Raw genomic sequence first — 16,716 nt, 5'->3', positions numbered from 1 at the left:
AAAAATGGGAACTGCCAATCTTTGCAATTTAGTCAATTTTATGATAGCATAATATCTTTTTAATAGACCATATTGGAGCAAAAGGCATACAACCTACATAGAAAAATCTACCATGGAAACATGAGGATCCTGCTGGGCAGTGTTCCTCTGTTTGATAGGAGTGAGAAAGTCTGACTTGCAGAGAAAATCAGTTAGAATCAGAACAAATCCATATGGAGAATCCATTCTAGGTCATAGGGTGCTAAAATATAATCTTTCTTGAAACAAATCTTTAAAATGAAATGTGTACATTCTTATGTGAGATGGGAATGAAGGAATATTGAGGGAACAGTGAAGGGATATTGTTTGCTTACCCACCTGAAATCATTTAGAGTTATGATTAATTGAGCCAGAAAGTATCTGTTTTCATCTGAGTGGCCTTTGGTATTCTAATCTGGTATTTTGGAGACTTGTATTAATTATTTTTAACTCTCTATGAATCTTCATTTATCTTTACGTATACCATGATCTTGTGATGATAATGCAATGTCAAAGCTGTCAGAATAATTTCAGCTGAGCAAAAAACTGATGTTTTCTAAGAGCCAAAAGCCCTTGAGAGAGTTATGAAGAAGTCTCTCTCCAAGAGAAGGAATATTGTGATAATGACCTTTTAGTTTATTAAACATTTACTTTATCCCAACATATATATGTATGTATGTATATATAATATACTAATAACCATTTATGAAATATCAGAATACATTTTTCCTTAGTTACACTGAGACATAAAATAAATATGTAAAGAATTTGATTTCTAATCATAACTCTATAATACTGCTGTTTTAAAGGCATTCAGATAACTTCCTTTCACTCAAAAGTATCTCTCAAGCCCCCGCATAGTACTCAATCCTGAACTAGGGAGATATTCATCACTATTTTTGTACTTCCCATATGGAATCTGAGAATAACCGTGCAGGAAGGAAATGTGAAAGGGTTACTCAATTCTTCTTTAGGCAGAGCCTCTCTGAAACCCCCTAAAGATAATTTTACCCCCCAATATTCAGTTTGTCTATCTCGCCACAAACTGAGATGTGACTTTATTTATTTATTTTCCCAGTTAACACTTCAATTTGAAAGAAAGCATCTAGAAACCAGCCAAGGAAACATGATTGGTTTCAGTGAGCGTTTTATTTAGATTCCCTGACTTTATTTGTTTTAGTTTCTTATCTCACATACTTGATTGCTGTGTTTCTTCTATTAAAGTGAAATGAAAATGTCTACACTCTTAGTCTATGATGATTTTGTGCTACTTGTACTTGTGAAAGTTATGATCTGGCCTCTTTGCATAAAGTGGATCAACACACACCATTTTATTTCCATGCTGTCTTGTGATTTATAAGTCCCTAAAAGTTCCAACTTTGTTCAAACATGTCCATTTGCTCCACTGATATAACTCCCAGGTAAGTGCATGTTACTATATGAGAATTCATTTAAAAGATGCTAAATCGCTCCATGCACATTTCCTTGTATTCATCAATTCTGACCTATATTCATTCTTAACTTGCTTTCTTATTACTTCCTAATGGTAACTGGGTGAGTAAATTTACCTCCATGATTCTGCCTAAATGTGAAAAGCAATTCTCTTACATTACCCTTCAGAAACAGTAGGAGAGAAAACACATAGGCTGTGTTGGTTGAGATATAGTTTCTAGCTGTGAACTGCCATGAAATGCCCTTATGCTCTCTGATCATGCCTTTTGCTTTATGGTCACATGTGGCCTCACTTCTTGACCATCTCCCATACCTATAAAATTTCAGAGACTCAACCTTGGGTTCCAGAAATTGCCCAAGGCTGTGTTACTTTTAAACTCAGAAGTTTGAACAACCCATTAGTGGGTCATGAAATCAACTTAGTAGATCATAACCCAGGTTAAAAAGGTAATAAAAAGATTCAAAATATGAATGCATTTCATGTTAGTAAGGGTATTATTTCATGAATATATTTTATCAAATATATTTCAAGTGTGTGTGTGCTACTTGGTTGTATGGTAAATATTTTCTTACCATAGATTTCCATCAAAAAATCCTGAAAAACAAAACATTGAGTGAGATCATATAGCCTCTAATAAGCTTTTGCGTGGATTATGGGCTTTAGAATTTAGAGGATTATTTTACCATATCCAGATTTGATTTTTTTTTTTACCAGTTATCCTCCAGAAAATCAAGGGCATCAGCTCACAGCAATAGGCAAATAATAATGGAAGCTTAGTAAACGCTTCCAGAGTTGTTTCAAGCTAGGCTGTATCAGCTTCCCAAAGGTAAAATGTTCTTACTGATTGAACCATTTAGTTTCAGGTAGTCGTATAAGAAAGAGACACGAGCATTTCGTTGCACAAACGAAGCATACAGTTCACAGAAAAAAGATTTTGTTAATACCTTATTTGGTTGTTGGGCCAAGCAGAGTGAATACAAACTATGACTGTATACTCGTGTTATGACAAGAAAGGATATAATAATTATCGCTCTTTTAAAATATCTGAAGATTAAAACCTTTGCCTTTCATTTAAAGACAGCTTTGTAAATGTGACCATTGTTTTTATTGCGGATAATATGTGGGGAATAGGGAGAGATTAGTCAAGGGGGACGAAGTTATAGTTAGATAGGAGGAGTAAGTTCAAGTGTTCTGTTTGGTTAACAACCTTGCATTGTATATTTCAAAATAGCCAGAAGAGAGGATTTTGAATGTTCTCACCTCAAAGAAATGACAGAGGTATGAGGTGATGGATATGCTAAATACTAATTTGATTATTATACAATGTATACATGTATGAAAACATCACACTGTACTCCATAATAGTTATTACATGTGAATTAAAACAACAGTTAAAAAGAATGATACAATTCTTTTTTCTTGCCTCTGTATCCACCGGAAGTTAGCATAGGGAGGAAATTCTAATTGTACTGCTATCGCACCCTTGCATCTTATCTCATGACTGAGAAATATTTAAGTGCTGTTCAGCAAGGTAAGCATGAGAAAGAGAAGATAAGAATTCACATAACTGGCCGGGTGCAGTGGCTCACGCCTGTAATCCCAGCACTTTGGGAGGTCGAGGCGGGCGGATCACGAGGTCAGGAGATCCAGACCATCCTGGTTAACATGGTGAAACCCCGTCTCTACTAAAAATACAAAAATTAGCCAGGCGTGGTGGCACGCGCCTGTAGGCCCAGATACTTGGGAGACTGAAGAGGGAGAATGGCGGGAACCCGGGAGGCGGAGCTTGCAGTGAGTCTAGATCGCGCCACTGCAGTCCAGCCTGGGCAACAGAGTGAGACTCTGCCTCAAAAAAAAAAAAAAAAATTCACATAACTATATGGTTGAATATCCATTGTGTTCTTCACAAAGTATGTCATTCTCTCTGTAACATCCGTGGTGGAATATAACCTTAGTATTACACAACCACCATCAGCAGCAGCAGCATTTGAGAGCTTAGCAGAAATGTAGAATGTCGGGCTCCATCCCGGACATACTGAATCAAAATCTGCATTTTAGCAAGATCTCCAGGTGATATACACGATCATTAAAGTTTGAGAAGTCCTGGTATACAGGATAAGTCTTACCAATTGCTGTATAGACCTATGTTCACTTCATGGATAACATTTGCTCTGGAAAAGAAAAATTAACCAGCAGAGAGGGCCAGCAACTGTTCATACCCTAGAGCCGTGATTGGCCACCTAATGGTGTCTAAAATTACAATGCTGACAATGACACTGCTGCTGCTGTGGATAACACCCATTATCAGGTGTTTCCAAGTGTTAGCCATTTTGTCTAATATGTCAACTAACCTGTTTAACTATCATCTACCTCCTGAGTTTTATGCTCTTTTACAGACAAGACAATTGAGGCAACAGGTTGCCTAGGATCACCACCCCCTTGTAAATCAAGCATTCTGATGGCTAGCCTCAGGTATGCCCAAGGTAGAGTCTGTAACTGGGAGCTGAACTTTTTAAAAGTAAGACAGACTATTTGTTTCAAATAGGAAGAAACTATGATACTTGAAAGATTCCTATGAAGTTGTCAATTGAAATTTGTTTCGATAATATTTGTAATAAGCAACGTGTTCTCCAATTTGTATATTTGAAAAGATAAGGAAAGCCTTCTGTTTTAAGCTCATATCACATGTTCAGGCTATCAGATCACAATTTATTATGTATTGTGTACCATGTGGCATCTTAAGCCCCATTAGAGGCCCTTAGCCCTGGACATTCTACTGGCATCTAAAGGATGCCTTGAGAGTGAGCTGCCTTTCTGAGGACAAATATATGTACCTTTGTAACATGGGGAAAGGACTCCTTACTTGAAATGGCTTTAGAATTGTACAGAACATAGAAATGTGGTTTGTCTCTTGTGGGCTAAATTAAATCCTTTTAAAGGACGACATCCTTTGAGAAAGGAGATGCAGGAATACCAACATTTCGATGTTTATTGGGTGACAAAAATCAACTCAGTCAACAAATGGTTTTGAAAATAGCATTGAAATGTGAATTGGAAGCAAAAGGTAGTGAGGTCATGTTATGGTGCAGAAAAACAATGCTGTGTGTACTGCTGATCAACTAGGTGGACATCAGCTGGTGGATCACGGCCACTAGCATGGGAAAGGGAAGAATTTTTGTAAATGAACTGGAATAGACTGCATATTCAAGTAGGAATAATTACTTTTTTAAGGTTTAAAAGGAGAGCTACATATATAACATAAATTCATACAACCTCAAAGGATATACTGTGAAGAGTAGTTTCTTCTCCTCTTCTGTCTCCAGACCCAAGTTTCCCTACTGACACGACCACTGTGTGCAACTCCTTATATATTTTTCAGAAATATCCTCTAAATACCTCAAAAAGTTATGAAATATCTTCATAAATAAACAGTATATGCAAAATCCTTGGTAAACAAATGGATAATATACCAGGGGCCCCTAATCCCCTGGCCACAAACCAGAGCACACATCTGTAGCCTGTTAGGAAACAGGCTGCACAGCAGGAAGTGTGTGGCCTGCAAATGAGAGAAGCTTCATCTGTATTTACAGCCACTCAAAATCACTTGCATTACAACCTGAGCTTCGCCTGCTGTCGGATCAGTGGTGGCATTAGATTTTCATAGCAGTGCCAACCCTGTTGTGAACTGTGTGTGCGAGGGATCTGGGTTGTGCACTCCTTATGAGAATCTAATGCCTGATGATCTGTCACTGTCCCCATCACCCTCAGATGGGACCATCTAGTTGCAGGAAAACAAGCTCAGGGATCCCACTGATTCTTTTTTTTTTTTTTTTTTTATTATACTTTAGGGTTTTAGGGTACATGTGCACAATGTGCAGGTTTGTTACATATGTATCCATGTGCCATGTTGATTTCCTGCACCCATTAACTCGTCATTTAGCATTAGGTGTATCTCCTAATGCTGTCCCTCCCCCCTCCCCCCACCCCACCACAGTCCCCGGAGTGTGATGTTCCCCTTCCTGTGTCCATGAGTTCTCATTGTTCAATTCCCACCTATGAGAGAGAACATGCGGTGTTTGGTTTTTTGTCCTTGCGATAGTTTACTGAGAATGATGTTTTCCAGTTTCATCCATGTCCCTACAAAGGACACGAACTCATCATTTTTTATGGCTGCATAGTATTCCATGGTGTATATGTGCCACATTTTCTTAATCCAGTCTATCGTTGTTGGACATTTGGGTTGGTTCCAACTCTTTGCTATTGTGAATAGTGCCGCAATAAACATACGTGTGCATGTGTCTTTATAGCAGCATGATTTATAGTCCTTTGGGTATATACCCAGTAATGGGATGGCTGGGTCAAATGGTATTTCTAGTTCGAGATCCCTGAGGAATCGCCACACTGACTTCCACAATGGTTGAACTAGTTTACAGTCCCACCAACAGTGTAAAAGTGTTCCTATTTCTCTACATCCTCTCCAGCACCTGTTGTTTCCTGATTTTTTAATGATGGCCATTCTAACTGGTGTGAGATGGTATCTCACTGTGGTTTTGATTTGCATTTCTCTGATGGCCAGTGATGATGAGCATTTCTTCATGTGTTTTCTGGCTGCATAAATGTCTTCTTTTGAGAAGTGTCTGTTCATGTCCTCTGCCCACTTTTTGATGGGGTTGTTTGTTTTTTTCTTGTAAATTTGTTTGAGTTCATTATAGATTCTGGATATTAGCCCTTTGTCAGATGAGTAGGTTGCAAAAATTTTCTCCCATTCTGTAGGTTGCCTGTTCATTCTGATGATAGTTTCTTTTGCTGTGCAGAAGCTCTTTAGTTTAATGAGAAGGGATCCCACTGATTCTACATTATGGTGAATTGTATAATTATTTCATTATATATTAGGATGTAATAATAATAGATATAAAGTGCACAATAAATGTAATGCGCTTGAATCATCCTGAAACCATCCCCCACCCCACTTCCGGTCCATGGAAAAATTATCATCTGTGAAACTGCTCCCTGGTGCCAAAAATGTTGGAGACAGCTATAATATACAATACCCATTGTTCTGCACCATTCTTCTTTTCCTTAAAATGTATCATAGAAATACTTCCATGTCAGTACTCCTACTTATACTTTATTCATTTTAATGGCTCCATGACATTCTACAGTATGAATATAACATACTTTATTTAACCAGTTACCTTTGGTGACTTTTTAGATTAGTCTCAGTCTTTTGCTATCATAAACAGTGCTGCAGCTATGATCCTTGTCCATGTATTATCAAGCGTATGTGACTATATAGATGTCCAGGTCTTCACATTCAAAGTCCTGGTTTATTTTTACTAAAACTGGGTAAGCAATGGGGAAAAAAATAACCAAGTAGCATAGGAGACAGGGTAATAATAATAACTGAAAATAGTATTTACTATGTGGTAATTTATAAGTATACATTTAATTCTTAAAAATCTAGAGGAAGATATTTATTACTATTGTTGTTATTACTGATTTAAGTGAGAAAGCTAGGATATGAATTCACCCAAGAAGCTTGGCTTTCGATCCCTTGCTCTTGTTTGCTACACTGTACTGTTTCTTGGTGATTCTGTTGCTACTTTGGGAATGAGAGTGCATTCATTGGATACCTACCATGTGCTAATCAGATGACATGTGTTAGGATGTTGTTGTTGTTCTTTAACAGATTCTTAGTAAGGTTTACTAACTTGCCCAAAGTCCCAGAGCTAGTAAGCAAGGAGCTAGGAATGGCCTGGAAGCAGGATGTCTGACTCTTGTGACTCACAACAAAGAAGGGAGTTTCAGGTATTGATTCTACATCTAGCAGGCTGGAAGGCAGAAATAAAACTAATATACATATGAGGCTTAATTAAACGTATTGAAGTGATAAGAGGGATAGGAAGGGCTGTCACAAGGACCAATGGAAGACAGTTGGTGGGGCACAAAAATAAAAGCATCTGTAGCAGAGAGGAGCCATGTGGATCCAGAATGCACTCTTCTCTATGGAGAATGTTTCCAAATCTAGATTGTTTTGTTCTCACCAACTGCTTCAACTGTTAAAACATTCCACACCTGTACATTGCATGTATAGCTTCAACAACCCATTGTCATTAGAATGGCAACAATTAGAATGGAACATGTTGTGCTTACATGCCCTAGAGAAAGAACAGCCTTAGGTGACTGCTCTGAGTTGGACTTTGTGGCCACAGGGAGCAGAAATCAGCAAGTGCCCCGCATTAGAAAATAGAAGTAAGAGTGCTGAGAAAAGTAAAAGTGCTGAGATTCTTCAAAGCAATGCCAATTTCTCCAGGTCAATTTCTCCTATTTTAATCTCTGTTTCCAGCAGTTCTGCATCTTTGTAGGTATGCCATAAACAGCCATAAAAAAGGCAAAATTGTACAATCTACAGGTCTAATAAAATTATGTCGTGTAGGTCTTATAGAAATTATAATTTTAACTGAAGTCCTTCATATCTATTGGTTATTATTATTGCTGTTACTATTTTATAAATCAATTTTACTATCTAGACCATGTTTCTGTGTTTGGTTTCTTAGGTTTTGAATACTGAGTTTTCCTGTTTCAGAATACCTCATTTAATGCAGTGAAGTTCTGGTAATATTTCACAGAAAAAAAAAATAAAAGGTGTAACACAAATATGTCAGAATTATTTCTATGATGGTTATAATAAAAAATAGTAACTAAGATATATAATGAGTTTTCCTGTAGGTCAGAAAATATGCAGAGTTTTATATACATTAACTGGTTTAATATTAAGAACCTATGAGGTAAGTATTACAATTATTATTTTTGTTCCCATTTTACAGATGGAGTCTTTGATTCTACATTTTGAGATTCACAATTAGAATGGCATTAAAGCAAACTTTTGTAGAAGAAGAAAATACTTTCTAATTCTACAAAACATATTTTCTATTTTAACCCTTCTCTATCCAGTCTTTCTTCAAATATACTCAGTAATCAATATATGTACAATTATGTATTCTGCTTTTTAAATTCAGTATAGTCATAAAAAGCTGGTTTTATCAGTCTTTCTTATTGCCATATAATGACTGCCTATGATTAATTGCCAAAATTTATTTCTTGATTTCCTTCTTTGGAGACATTGTTTCCATTCTCTCTTATAGATACTATTGCAATGAAAAAACATTGTGTACATAGCATTATTTTATTCTCTGGGAATTTCCTAGGAAAATGTCCCCTCTTCCACTCAAAGAGTAAAGATCTTTCTGACTCATTCTAACTCCCTGAGTCAAAGTCATTTTCATAGGAACAAATAGTGAATATTATTAATGCTTATTTTAAAATCTTCAGAGAAATGTCTACTTTGAGCTCTTTAGGAATAAACTCTTTTCAGTATTTTAAAGATATATGTTTGAATACATATGTCATTAATATATGGGTAATCCATATAAAGCCTAAAGAGTGAATTTTTGCATCATTTAATTTTAAAAGTAAGTGAGTGGGCTGAGGAGGATGATATATGCAAGTTAAGTATTTATTCTTCATCAACATGTATTTCTTGAGAAACGGCTATGTGCCAGGCTGTACAGCAGTTGCCAAGGCTATGATAATGGATGGGATAGAAACAGCTTATTTCCAAATAGGGCATCACTGAAAGTCGTATCACAGATTCTTTGTCCTTGACGTTGTGCCACAACACACTCTTGTCCTGACATTTTTGATTTCTTTGTTCTTTTGCTTTTATGGAATCTGACTCATTTCTTACTATCAGCCCAAGATGCAAAGGATAAAGAGTATCTTACTCTCAGCAAGATATCTATATCTATATAGATATAGATATATAATTTCTAAGAATTTCTGAAATCATATTTTCTCCCTCCCATGCCAGTTCTGGTGGGACTTTAGAAACCTTTTTGTCTTCCCAGGATGAAAGTATCTTGCTCTGTAGTTTTAGGAAACCCTAAATCATCTCATCCTCATTTTTATATCTTAGGTTGCATCTAAATACATTTATCAGTTTATCTTTGCAGCACTTTAAGCTAAACAGAGATTTTGGGCCCTCCATGGCAGGAGTGTTCTCATGTAAAAATAAAATGTAATTTAGGATATGTATCATGAATTATTAATATAGTGCACCACAGCTGCAGTTTTCACAGACAGAGATAAAACATTTTGGGTTGTGTTCAACAGCCAAATATACACAATTCTTAGGTAAAATCAACTTCAGAATCACATTTTAAGTTTTCCCTAAATTTCTCCATCCCAGAAAGACCTACTAATTTATTGATAAATATAACTTTATTACTTTATGATATAGAATTCTCTTTCAAATTCTGCTGTGCAAACTTTTTATTTTGTTGATACTCAAACATTTTGGTGGTAATTCTTTAGTAAAAATTGCATCAAGGTAATGGCTTACCATGTAGATCAAGCCCTTTGCCGCTCCATTGGATGCTTTGCTCGGAAGAATATTGTTATATTATTTTGTAGGAATGCTTCTGTGCATTACCTAATATATATTGAGATATCAGTAAATTCATTATGCATGTGTTGTGTATATTGATCGATCAATAGATACATACTAACATATGATTTCAGTAAAATTTGTATTAAAATGTAATGGTATCTTCCCCCAGCTTAAACTTGTATGTTATTTTTAGCTGACATGCCTAAATTCGTTTTCTAATGTTATTATATAAAAATATGATTTGAACTTTTAGCAAAGATAGTTTCAGGAATTGGAATTTATAGAGTACTCGTCTTCATGAAAAAGGGATAGATGGAGATAATTTCATAATGTCAGAATGCCGATTCCACAGGTTGCCTTGGGCTACCTCATTGTAAAGCTGGCTCTGCTGGGTAACAGTTGACTCATAGGCATCACCAACATAGCACAGAGGTAGAGAAGAAAATATTAATACAAGGGCATCTGAAAAAGGAGCTGTGATCAATTTTCTAAAACTTTCCTTAAATTTCTAATATCCTGTAGCTTTAACATTGGGATTGAAGTCCTCCCTGTTGCATCTTAGCACATACCCTACTGTCTGAACTCAAAACCCTAGGAACTGCTGTCTGAGATCTGAACGTATTCTTGGTTCCAAATCAATCTTGTCACTCCTCGGAAAGCAATGCAAGATAATAAGTAGTATTCACCTGATTGCTTTCCTGCTCCGAGACAGCTGGTGACGCGTGTCTTCCTGATAACCAGGAGTTTCAGATCTAAGGCAGGGATAAAGGGAAACTGGAAGCTCTTGGAATCTAAATGTGACAGTCGATGGCTGAGGAGAGGGTCAGAAGGAATAGAATCTGTGACACGTATGAGAAAGGAACAAAATTTATCTGCTCTGGTTGCAGTGATTAGATGTCTCTTTGTCTGGCTTTCCTTGCAGTGGGTGACTGATCATACCCGCCAGCTGGCTAATGTCATAATTAACAAAGTTGCTACTACATCTGCAAAGTTTAATCGAAAAATTTTCCAGTGCTATGATGGCATTGTCACAGAGATCACAAGGGACACGGAGTCGACTTTTGCTCAAGGTGGAACGACAGAGCTGTGTAGGCAAGATGAGAAATTGCAAACTTGTTCGGCCAAAGGTATGTTTCCTTCATAATTCCACATCCTAGGTTTTCTTATTAAGATTTTTGTTTGATGGTTCATGGGTTCTTTTTTTGTTTCTTAACCAAAATGATTCAGAAAAATATCCGTATGCTTTTCGGGCATTTATAGCATATTCTCTGAAAGCTTTTTTTTTTTTTTCCTAAATCTGTAAATTCATAATATAACTAAACAGCTTTCGACGATGAAAATGGAATATAAAGCAATATTTTCTCTGTTGAGTCTAACTAATCTTTATCAGTTTTCAGAATAACTATTTGGTAACAAATATCAATGGGACATTTATATTGTGTAGCGCTGGATTTATTTTGCTCAACATTGTAAAAGCCATTGCTCTGCTATATTCTATTGTGTCAACCTAGTTCTAGGCAAGGAAAAAAAAAGCAAAGTGTAGTTATAGAATATGTAGAGGTGCTATTTTCATTTCAAGACATGCTCAAAGGAAAGCTAAGGTCTTAAGTCGCACAACATAACTGGGGCTTTTTAAAACAACATTTATAAAGACGACTATCTCTTGAAATTATGTGCTATTCTCCAGGGCCAGTCTGGTCTTAGACTATTTACGTGTATTTTCTTTTTACTGTGACTTGCTTTGCTTGATTGAATATTTAAGATTTGAGGAGTTTCCCAAACGATAGCCTTCCTGTATTGCTAATTAATGAGTGTGAATATTGATGAGGAAGGGCATGTGCCTGTGTGTATGTGGCTGTGCAGTTAATCTAAGTACAAAGAGGGAGGAAGAGGTCTCGAAAAATATGCAGAAGGCAAGTTTGGGTTATTTATGCTGTGTCACACCAGCGTTACAATATCAAGGCAATCAATTTGCAATATAATCGGGGACATATATTAAGGTTCTTTCCCTCCATGGTTATCTGGGCCACTATATCATGGCAAAATGCAATAATTTGTCTTTTGCTCATTACTATTGTCTTTTGTGTTAATAGCAGTTTTTAAATGTCATGAAATTACATTTTGGAAACAAATTTTGCACAGCATGTCTATTTTAATAAGCTCATTTAAACTTTCTCATGGTTTTATTCCTAATCATGGGAGACTAGACATTATCAATATATTCATTTTAAAATTTGACAATCACATTTCATATTCTCAGATAAAAAATGAATCATTTTATGGCATTAAGAATTTTAAAGCCTTTCAGTGTCCAGATAATTTTAAACACTGTTTATCAAAATTTTGGTGGAAATTTGACTTAACAGATTTCTAGTCTTCACTAAAATTTAATTTCATCAGTAAGAAAAACTGAAAGTGGAGATTTAAATCATTATTTTATTATATTCCAGACACCATGTTTACAGGAGAATGTTATTCTTTTAATAACTATCTTTTGGTTTCTCTTTTGTTTCCTTAACTTTGATTCCCCACCCCTAGCCCAATGTCTGGCACATAATAGGCATTCAGTAGGTATTTATCAAATGAATGAATCAATGAATCTAAGTATTTCCTCTGTTATTCAAAGGTGGTTAACATTTGCTTCCTCCAAATCAGTAAGTTTTGTATGCAGTAAACATTGTGAATAGAAATAAGCAGATGACTGGCACAATCACAGACAATAGGGAGGATTAAGTTCCTAAAGTCATATATTGTTTTTTTAACCTAAACCACCATAATATTTTGTGTAATTGAGATTTGGTATTGTCAGAACTCTGTTGGAGTATTGAAGGTCTATGAGGATTAGAAAGTGCCCAGAAAGTGGTTCACAGCTGATGTCCCGTTTTGTTTTGTTTTTTTTTTTTAAACAGGATTATCTCCTGAGAGGTGTAGAAATGAACTCTTGTCAGAGTTTCAAAGGAATTAATGTTTTTTGGTAAAATGTGCTAATGTAAAGAGTTAGAAGATTAGTGATACATAATGAAAGCAATGCATTCTTTTGCATGGAGATGGGAATATAATAAATGTCCTGCAGGTGATTGGGGCTGTAGCAATTTTATTGAAGATTAAAGTTTGATTGACCTTTGTTAGGGTGATTAACCCTTCTGAAATTAAAAGCCAGAGCTGAATTATTCTGCTCAATTTAAATGCAAACATCGAGGAGGTCGTATGTCATTCAAATAATAAGAAGAACATCTTCCTATTTTAATTTTCATTTTTGCACTTCTGAATGGTATGCTGCTTTAGAAGGACCATAGCTCTCGCAAAAGCATTCTGGTGGCAGAGAATATAGGATAACGTTACAGAAAATTGGGAGCATATAGGAAGAGTCCCAAACACTACTGCCTGCATTCGAAACATCAAAACCACCATCCCAACAAAAGCAGGGAGCACGAAGCCGATCTCTGCACACTGAAATGCATGCTCCCGATAGAAAAACAACCTAGGGATGTCCTGAAGGGGTTAGGAATAAATAACAGTAACATCTCTATTCTAGTTCAATGCCAACCTCCGAAATTGCTTATCATATCCATGTGAAATCTACATGATGTCTCCTGGAAATGCGTGCTTTTTGGTACAGTTGCTTATGAAGCAGTTCCTAAAAGTTGATTATTTCTGATGTCTGGAATTTCATTCTCCATGATCTCTGATAGTTTCTGAGTATATTCAGTATTTTCATTAAGTTCAAAAATGCTGTACGAGAAGCTAACTAGTTATTTGCAATGCCATTTAATAGTTTAGTTTTATTTTTCTTTGTTAAATTTTCTAAGCCTTGGTGAAAAGTTGTGTATTCATATTTCTTCAAAAAACTGTTTCCATTTTTCATATCATGTTAATTGTGTTTAGTTCTAAGTCAGTGAATATTTTTAGTCTTAGGTCCCACCACATAGTGAATGCGTCTTCCTTTTATGTATCTATGAACTATTAAAATGATAATAAAGGTTCTCTTCCTTCCGTATGTAATTTATTTCTCTCTTTTCATCAAAGAATTCACTCTGAATCTGTCAAGGTAGAAAAGTCCAAGGCATTATAGTGTAAAAATTAAGAAGCCTGAGGTGCTATAGTTTATTTTTGCACAAGCTTTTCATGTATTCTTTTAACATCCTTCTGAAAGATAGGCTTCTACTCCAAGCCTGCGAAGAAAGTCAAAGATGAAAAACTTGTGATAGAGTGACTGAGATTATTCAGCTGGCAAAGTCACTCTGGCATCCTCCAGAGAGTTGGATAATACCTAGAAGCATAGATTAATAATATGTTTAACTAAGATCTATTTGCTGTAAGGATAATTTCCTAATTCTTAATTGTGGGACAAGTGTTCAACCATAAATTGTAAACAAATACGTTGTTCTGTACCTTGTCTGAAAAAGTGTAGATTATCAGCTTTAGCTTCAGTACATTGAATTGTCAAACTTTAAAAAATTCAGTTGTTTCATGATACTTGTTTTCTTATCAAAGATAATTTTAACTAAAAGATAAACATGACCACTAAATTATATCTCTAAAATAAGCAATATTAATCCTTCAGACATAATTTAATTATCTTCTCTAATTTAGATTAATCTTATTTTACCTCTTAACAGAACTAAATGAAAATAATCTTCAGTATTAAATTTTGTTATAAATACAACATTCTCTAAAGTACAAAAAGCTAATGTGCTGAACTACTGATAACATCCTTCTCTACATTGTCATTAATTATTAGCAGTCTTTTTATTAAAGAAAATCATGGGTTTGGAAGGTGAAATTCATATTGTCTCAGTGTAGAAAAAACTGTTGGTGAAAGAGCAAAGGAAAATAAGATTATACTTTGCTAAATCCCAGATCCATTAATTTATTTTGCTTCAGTGTGCTTTGAAGACATTTTGTTTATGTTGCCTTTGTTTTCTATCAATTGGTTTCCATCTAATCCACCCAGTCCCAACCCTGACATTTTCTCTTATAGTTGTGAAATAACATTCTTTGCTATGAATAAGCCAAGATTAATCCATTTGATATTTTATAGACTGCATATTTTAGCTGGGTGTTTCTGTTTAAAAAGCAGACTGTTTTAAAAACTGACTAATGGTGTTGTTTTATTTGTTGTGCATTGTTTATGAGTCAGCAATTTAGTGTAATTTTACAGAAATTTAGAGTAGATGTACTATAAGCGATTTTATTCTTCTGGACTAAGGAGAGATAGCAAGTGGCAGACTCAAGGATTTTCTAGGTTTTTTAAAAAAATTATTCATAGTAAAAAAGTAGTCACATACGAATTTTTCAAGATTATCCTCTTTAACAGACAATAATTCTAAAATAAAATTATTTGGTTAATAATGTTCAGTGGAATTACTTCTTGTAATTTGTTTAACAAAATCATAAAAAAATGCTCTAGAAACAGTAAGTGTCCCAATTTTAACTTATCAACTTAATTAGGAAGATTAGTTTTCTAGGACTAGTTTTCAAGTAAGTTGGAAGGTGACCTAATACAGCACAGTGGTCTGTGGCCTATTTGATACAATCTACGCTATTTGTATTAAAATTATCATACTATCTCTATGTATTACTTTGGAATCAGAGAACTTCGTAAATAGATACTTTTAACTCAAATGCCTTCAGCATTAGCATTTCTGGAGCCATCATTGACTAACCTTTATTCAGTTTCAACAAGCCTTTATTAAGCATCTACTGTGTTTCAGGTAATCCTCCCAATCCAGTGAGGTGAGCCTATGAGCCATGTTGTATAAACAAGAAACTCACACTCAGATTGGCGAAGGTTTTACCTGAAGTCAGATAGCTAGTCAGTAGCATAGCCTGTTTTGGAAGCTGGTGAAGCATTTCCTTCACCAAAGCTGTCTGTGGGATAATCATAGCATTCCACTTTGCTAAAACTTGGAGACTATGAGAACAGGATTTTTGCAAGATGAATTTAAACCGTTTCTGCAGAAAAAGGAATTTACTAAAACTCAGAACTATGATGAGATAATTAATTCTGTACCAATTCACTCTAGAGGAAGTATGAGAAGAGGGGGTTTAGTGTGCTTTGAGTAATACGCTGGGTCACCCACCCATGCAATGAACATTACTCCGTGGGCTTATTTCATAGAGACAAGACATTTTCCTCCCCAAATATTAATAGTTTAGTTCATTGAAAACCAATCATTAGGTTCTTTAAAAAATTGTCTTTAAAATGCTTGTGCTTACCTGTCTTTCTTTTAAAATTCATAAATAATTATGTTTAACAGAATCTTAAAGTCAGAGGCATCTGTCCTACCTCATATGGTTTCTTTGGTGTGAGCAGTTTGACAACCTGTTGATAAATGTGTCCATATTTTATAATTCCTGCCCTTGAAACTGAGTATAAGTCTGTTAGATGTCTATGCTGTCAGGAATTGCCCAATTGTTTATGACAAATGCATTTAAAGGAATATGTGGAAAAAATATTTTTGATAAATATCAAAAAATAAATATAGAAGTACAGTATTGCTGCAATGTGAGGAAAAAAACATGCGAAATAATTGAAAAAAACTTTTTTCTCCTTTTCTTACTTATGAGAATGAAAGGATTAACTGGAGTTATGCAAAAAGTAAACTTCTGCAAAATTAGACCAGATGGTTCCAAAAATTTGCGATTGACAGATTCATTTTCACTTGGTGATTTCATCAGCCTTCTCACTGTGGACTCTTTTGGTTTGTAAACTCTCTGAAGTTGACACAGAGAAGTGTGGTCAGTCTAAATCCATCTCTATATTTATCCGCAGGGCCTAGAAGAGACGATGATA

The 16,716-nt window shown here is 35.3% G+C and overlaps 1 long non-coding RNA gene across 3 annotated transcripts in view; it reads left to right on the top strand.

The window, feature by feature from the left end:
• LOC115836913 overlaps positions 1–16,716 on the top strand; it is a 69,004-nt gene that overhangs the window by 27,918 nt on the left and 24,370 nt on the right. For all 3 annotated transcript variants that reach the window (XR_004031919.1, XR_004031918.1, XR_004031917.1), the window contains exon 6: positions 10,843–11,047. This is a non-coding gene — a long non-coding RNA (uncharacterized LOC115836913). The remainder of the gene's footprint in view (positions 1–10,842; positions 11,048–16,716) is intronic.

This window comes from Nomascus leucogenys, chromosome 10, assembly GCF_006542625.1.
Source record: "Nomascus leucogenys isolate Asia chromosome 10, Asia_NLE_v1, whole genome shotgun sequence".
In the NCBI taxonomy this organism is placed as follows: domain Eukaryota; kingdom Metazoa; phylum Chordata; class Mammalia; order Primates; family Hylobatidae; genus Nomascus; species Nomascus leucogenys.
Note: the sequence above shows the minus strand (reverse complement) of the source record. Positions and strands in the feature narration are given on the sequence as shown.